At 35.7% G+C, this 6,897-nt stretch overlaps 1 protein-coding gene across 2 annotated transcripts in view; it reads left to right on the plus strand.

Annotated features, from left to right (window-relative positions):
* LOC133241970 (serine/threonine-protein phosphatase 2A 65 kDa regulatory subunit A alpha isoform-like) overlaps positions 1 to 5,962 on the plus strand; it is a 34,067-nt gene extending 28,105 nt beyond the window's left edge. For both annotated transcript variants that reach the window (XM_061407809.1, XM_061407808.1), the window contains exon 3: positions 5,752 to 5,962. The gene's annotated coding sequence lies outside the window, so the exon portion shown is untranslated. The remainder of the gene's footprint in view (positions 1 to 5,751) is intronic.
* Positions 5,963 to 6,897: the final 935 nt, after the last annotated feature.

Below are 6,897 nucleotides of genomic sequence, written 5' to 3' on the forward strand. Positions count from 1 at the left end.
ATGTTGAGACTTCTTTCTTCCTCTCTTGGCTCTCAAAATATGGCAACCAGGATTATACACCACTACCACCCCTCCATCCCCACCCAGCAGGGAAGTGGAAGAGTATTTTTCTAGGAACTCTGACCACTAAGAAAAAATATACTCAATAAAATGACACTGTGGAGTTTCTCTACAGAAAGGTCTAGCCAGAAGCTATACTCAACAAGTCTCAGCTATCTGCAAAGAAATACCCTGATGAGCATTTTAGTGCTCAACTGTTATGCCCTAGACATTAGAAGACCTCTCTCTCTCTCTCTCTCTCTCTCTCTCTCTCTCTCACACACACACACACACACACACACACACACGGGGGTGGGGGGAAAACAAAGCAAAAGTTGGAATGGATAGATTATACAAGGGAAAGAAAGCTTAAAGAAAAACTATTGTTATTTTCCTCATAAGAAAATGAGATGTTGCTTCTACGAAAGAAGGGAAGGATGCTACAGAAGAAACATTTCAAGAATTAAAAAGAGCTCTTGGAAACAAAAGTTAAATGATAGCTGAACACTTCCAAGAGGTCTAACACCCCAATAAGAGAGTTCCAGAAAGAGAAGACAAAATGGAGAGGAAGAAATCATCAAAACCATTATCCAAAAATACTTCCCACAACTGAAAGACCTGAGTTTCCAGATTGAAAGGATCCACCAATAGATAAAAACAGATCCTCTCCATGTCACATCATCAGGAAATTTCAGAACACTGAGTAAAGAGAGGATCCTCAAAGATTTCAGAGAGAGAAAGAAAAATAGGTTCTCATAAAATATCAGAATGACATCAGACTTCTCAGCGGCATCACTGGAAATTAGAAGACAAGGAGGCATTTTATTTTAAAATTCTGAAGAAAAAATGATCTCCAACCAACATCTGTATAGCCAGCTAATTTATTATCGTAAAGATAATTTCTAAAAAGTTACCTTCTCTGAACTCTTCTCTCTAGGGAAGTCATTAAGAGAGGTGCTCTACCATAATGAAATAGTAAACCAAGAGGACAAGAAGACATGGGATCCAGAAAACCGGAGCCAAAGCAAGAGAGGAGAAAGGAATTCTCAGGAGGCCGGTCAACTAAGATACTGAGATGACAATAGGTAGCTTAGAGCCCAGCTCGGTAAGGCAAGAACTGTTCTGAAGGCTACCACAGTGATCTCTTCCAGAAGATGACAATGAATGAACACTTGACAAACATGAATATAATGAGAGGAATTTTGAGTTGATTTAGGGATAAGAATATAGAAAATAAAGCAAATATAGAAAGATAATTAACAGCTCCAAGGCAAATTAAAAATTTTTCTAGAAAGGAAAGTTAAACTGAGTAATCAACTGTGAATAACATTTCCTTGGTTCTCAACACTGGACAGACATTAGAACCATCTAAGGAGCTTTTAAAACTTCAGATACCCAAACCACATCTGGACCAATTAAATCAATAATAGGCATCAGTATTTATGTTTTAAGCTCCCCAAGTGATTTAAATGGGCAGCCAATGTGAAAACCACTGATTTAGTCATAATAATGTAAACAAGAAGTATTCATGTAAGCAAAACAACAGCAAATCAGGAGCCTGGGAGTATGGTTAGAAAATGGGGGGAGGGGTGATAAAGATGAGGAGTAGGTGGACAGAAAATTAATTCTTCCTTATATATAAAGGGAAGTCAGTTAATAATGCTTGAAATTGAGACATCAAGAAGTAGCCACAAACACATATTATATAGAGATATGGAGATAATATCAGATGAATCTTCTAAAACACTGGAGAGTAAGAAATACGAGCAGGGGGACTCCGTGTTTCTTATAACATGCCATATAGAACTGCTTGATTCTTTAAACTATGCATATGTGACTTTGACAAAAATGAAAAACAAGTTTTAAAAATAAAAGCTAAAATAATAATGTAGAAAATAACCACAAAAAAAAACAAGTCTAGTTTTTTCAAAAAGCTAATTAAGTAACAAAAACATAGCTAAGAAAAAGATAACACACATACATACATACTTGGATTCTGAAATGAAAACATAACTAGGGATAGAGATAATACTAAATAAAATTGTAAAAAAAAAATATGTATCACTTTGTACTTAATAAACTTGAAAGCAAGATGACCTGAATGATTTTCTAAACTATGTAAGTTAGTTACCGAAATAGGCTTGAGGTAAAAAACATCAAGACACTGATAACCATGAAAGAAATTTAAAAACCTACCATGACAAAAGTTACCAGGCAGAGAAGGTTTCACAAAGGAAATATTCCTGTACTTTGTATAAACAGTTCAAGATCATAGGAAAATAAAATCTTCTCAAATTATACTGTAAGCTTAATTTAACCTCATTACTATATCAGACCATGGTGACAGTAACGTGGAAACATACATTACCATATGTAAAATATAGCCAGTGGGAATTTGCTGTATGACTCAGGGAACTCAAACCAGGGCTCAGTAACAACCTAGAGGGGTGGGGTGGGGAGGGAGGTGAGAGGGATGTTCAAGTGAGAGGGGTCATATGTAATGTATGCCTGATTCATGTTGATGTTTGGTAGAAACCAACATAATTCTGTAAAGCAATTATCCTTCAATTAAAAATAAAAAACATAAGACTGCTACAAATATAAGTATCAATAAAAATTCTAAGTAAATATTTGCAAATTGAGTCTGTGATTAAAATACTATCATCAAGTAATAAAAATAAAAACAATTTCTATCCTTTTGACCCATCAGATTAGCAGAATATTAAGAGATTTATTATAGTCAGTGTTGGCAGTGGTAGTGGTACTCTCTTGCACTACTGCTGGGAGCATAAACTTTATAGCATTATAAATGAGAAGTTGACAGTTTCAATCCAATCTAAATTTTATTAAGCAGAAGATAGATTTCACCCAACAATTCCACTTCTAAATATCTATTCTAGAAAAGAACAAATACATAATTCAAGGATACTTACTTCAATATTATTTATAAGAATAGAAAATCAGAAACAATCTAAATGTCCATCAATAGAGGAGTGGTTAACTATCTTACGCTTCATATATATTTTGAAATACTGTGTAGCAGTTTTAAAAATGAGACAGACTTCAAAGGAAAAATATGTCAAAACCATAATAAGTGAAGAAAATGTGTTGCCCCATTGGTATAGCTTAAAATTTTATTTGTGTTTGTATGTGTATATATGTATATTAAATTATTAAAAGAATTAATTGGATGCATATTAAGCCTTTAAGAATGGTGAGGTGAAGTGAAGTGAAAGTCACTCAGTCCTGTCCGACTCTTTGCGACCCCATGGATTATACAGTCCATGGAATTCTCCAGGCCAGAATACTGGAGTGGGTAGCCTTTCCCTTCTCCAGAGGCTCTTCCCAACCCAGGGATTGAATCCAGGTCTCCCGCATTGCAGGAGGATGCTTTACCAGCTAAGCCAAGAATGATTAAGGATGATCTAATAAGGATCATGAGATTTAAGAGGAGAAGAGTAAAGAGGAGAAGAGAAGAGTAAAGAGTGGAATTTCTGCGTTTGAATTTTTCCAATGAAAATACATTCATGTAACTGTGTGATTAAAGTGTAAATATTGGGACTTCCATGGTAGTCCAGTGGTTAGGACTCCATGCTTCCACTGCAGTGAGCACAGGTTCAATCCCTGGTTAGGAACTAGAATCCCACAGGCTATGCATGGTGTGGCCAAAAAAAAAAAATTAATAAAAATTTTTTAAAAAAATATAAAGATCACATATGCATGTGGAAATATCCTTAAAGAAAAAAAAATTTAATGTAAACAATTGTACATTTTGATTTAAGGTGGTATGATCCTGAGCATTTAAAAAAATATTCAAGGTTTTAACATGGATCTGGGTTGTATGGCTGCTCCAACTCAATGAGAGAGTTTAAAAATTACCAAACATGGCAAGAAGATTTTGGAAACAAAAGTCTGAAGTGACTAACAAGCTAATCTCCCATTTCAAAATGTGTCACTGTTTCACTACTTAGAAAAAAGACAAATATGTCCTTGGAATATTTCAAATTTCAATTGAACTATTTCCTCACTCACAAATTTTGACAATCCAATGAGACACTTGCCTGATGTAAAAATGCTACTGGGTCCAAGCAAGCCTTCCCAGAGTAGATAAGAGGGATTCTTTTTGTTAACCAAACAAGCAACTTATTACATGATTAAAGAGAATATGCAATTGGTCCCAAATTGTTTCCCATTTCTCCTGATAGTAAACAAATCCTGTGACATACATAGACATTTTAGAAATCAAATAACTGAATGTGATATAAAATGTTTCACCTTTGAGGTACATTAAAGAGTAATCAGTTTGATAGAATCAAATCCTGACTTTACTAGCCTCAAAAATACAACCTTCATATACTAATTTAAGTATCTAAGATATAATTTCTGTCCTGTGGTCCTAAAAATAAGTAGTTAAATATGAAACTTTTTGGCATAGCTTTGTAATAGAGACTTCTCTGTTTTTATCTTGTTTGCAACTTGGTGATATTATTTCCCTTAATTTTTCTGTTTCCTTTAGAGGTAGGATAATCAGGCCATCATTTACTTTAATGAAATTCAGAGAACAGAATTTCCACATAAAACACTGCCAACATACCTCTACACACTTAAGGATCCTTGTTTCTCACCAGAAATATTACGTGGCTACTCCATAATAACAAATTAGACAACAAAAGCACTTAGAGCTTTACATTAATGCTTTGCACTTTGCAGACTCCAGGGGCCCCTTTAAAGTACTGTAGGACTACTATATATAACATATGAAACAAACAAGAACCTACTATACAGCACAGGGAACTCTACTCCACACTCTGTAGTGACCAATTATGGGAAAAGAATATTAAAAGGGTGAATATATGTGTGTATATATATATAGCTGATTTACTTTGCTGCATGATAGAAAATAACCTAAGACTGTAAATCAACTATATTCCAATAAAAAATAATTAAAAAAAATAAAGTACTGTGTGAAGGTGGGGCAGAAGACAATGAGTTGTGAGGTTACTTCCCTGCACCCCCCTCCTTGTCATTTAAATCACCTTTCCTCGCCTTAAGGCTTATCCACTCCCATGTTCCAAGATAAATCCTGACCTTAGTCTTCAGAAATTTAAGTCTATTGCAATGACTTAGGATCAAGTCACTCTACACCTCTGGCTTTGTTTGACAGGGTGCCTAATTATAATTGGTAGGTTTTCCACCATTTTCACAAGGTAAGGTTTCTCTCAGTATCCTTGTTCTAGCAGCTAAGTACATGACTTGTTCTCTAGTTCCAGAATCCCTGAGAACCTAGAGGCTAAACCAGACAGATCTTGGTGTGGATCTCAACTGCAGTACTTGAGAGCTCTCTTACTTTGGGCAAGTTTCTTAGTTTCTCCAAACCTCAGTTTAAAATGGCAGGATAACAATACTTAGCACACAGAAAATGTAGCACAGTGTATGTCACAAAGTAGACGCCGCATAAATGTTAATCCCCACCACACACATCTTTTCTGCTGATTTTTCTTTGATAACTGAGCAGTTTATCAGAACCTCTGGAACTGGGTATTTGTCTTGCTGCTCTTTCAAATCTATATGCCAGGCCTAGGGCTAAGCCTCTGAAATAAGTCAGCAACATCTGCCTACTCAAATTTGCAACTTTGCTCAACATTGACGTCTATGGGACCTGTGCTTCTTGAGACACATGACTGATTTTCTTTTCTCCTGATGCTCTTTCAGAATACTATGCTTCATCCTGGCTCAACAGCTCTGTACCACGGGACCTGAGATTTGTACCCCAGTGCCTGCCCTGAACGTCGGGTAATTCAACTGAGAAGTGTCTCCAAAATCCTGCTGAGATGACTCCTGGATCTACCCATGGAATGCCTTCTGAAACTCATGTATCACAAGTGTTTCTCATTTTCAAAGCATAAATAAAAAATAAAAAGTAGTGGGTTGACTTTGCCCCAGGTCCCTTCCCTGACTTTGAGAGAGCTATTTGGATAAGATGGAATCCTACTAAATTATTGCCTGATTCCTATTATATATACCAGCATTATGCTAAAAATTCCATATTCATTATTGCAAATGCTCACAACACTGTAAGGTAGCACTGCACCCCACCTCTTACTAGATGGAAAAATTTAAGATTAAACAATGTTCTCAAGTTGACAAACCAGCAAGGAACAGAGCTCAAAATGTAAACCCTTGTTTGTTTTACTTCAAGGTATCTATAAGAGCTCTTCAAAAATGGTAGATTCCTTTCTCACTCTATCACATTTCCCATCACTACACCATTACCTATAAATTAACAGACTACTTCAAAATGTTTTTTTTAATGTTCAAATTCCCAAAGTAATATACTCCTTGATCAACAAAAACCAGCTCACGAATCTGTATACATATTCCTTTTGTTTAAATGATAGTAACAGCTAGCACTTACCGTTTAGGTTTGCCACCATTCAACGTATGTGTATTAACTCATTTAGGCCTGTGAACTAGGTAATGTTAACATCCCTATTTTATAGTTGAAGAAAGCAAGCACAGAGAGGTTAAGTAAATGGCCCAAGACCATACTGGCAGACCTGTGATGAGAATCTAGGCAGTCTGGCTGCAGAGCCCAAGCTCTTAGCACCATGTTTTACTGCCTCTCATCAATCAGAATAAATGTGTAAATTCTCCACTTAACTTTTCATGTATAAATAACTTAAGGATCTAATCAGTTCCTTTGATATCTGAAGCTACCAAAACCATTTACTGAAAAACAAGGAGTAACATGTTGCTTGTGCATCATACTCTGATTACTCATCACACTTTAGTGTCTGGCTCTTTTTCACCTTAAAGATGGAAGACATAAAATTCTTCAAGTTACTATAGAGGTCACAC

The sequence above is a fragment of the Bos javanicus genome, chromosome X (genome assembly GCF_032452875.1).
Source record: "Bos javanicus breed banteng chromosome X, ARS-OSU_banteng_1.0, whole genome shotgun sequence".
NCBI lineage: Eukaryota > Metazoa > Chordata > Mammalia > Artiodactyla > Bovidae > Bos > Bos javanicus.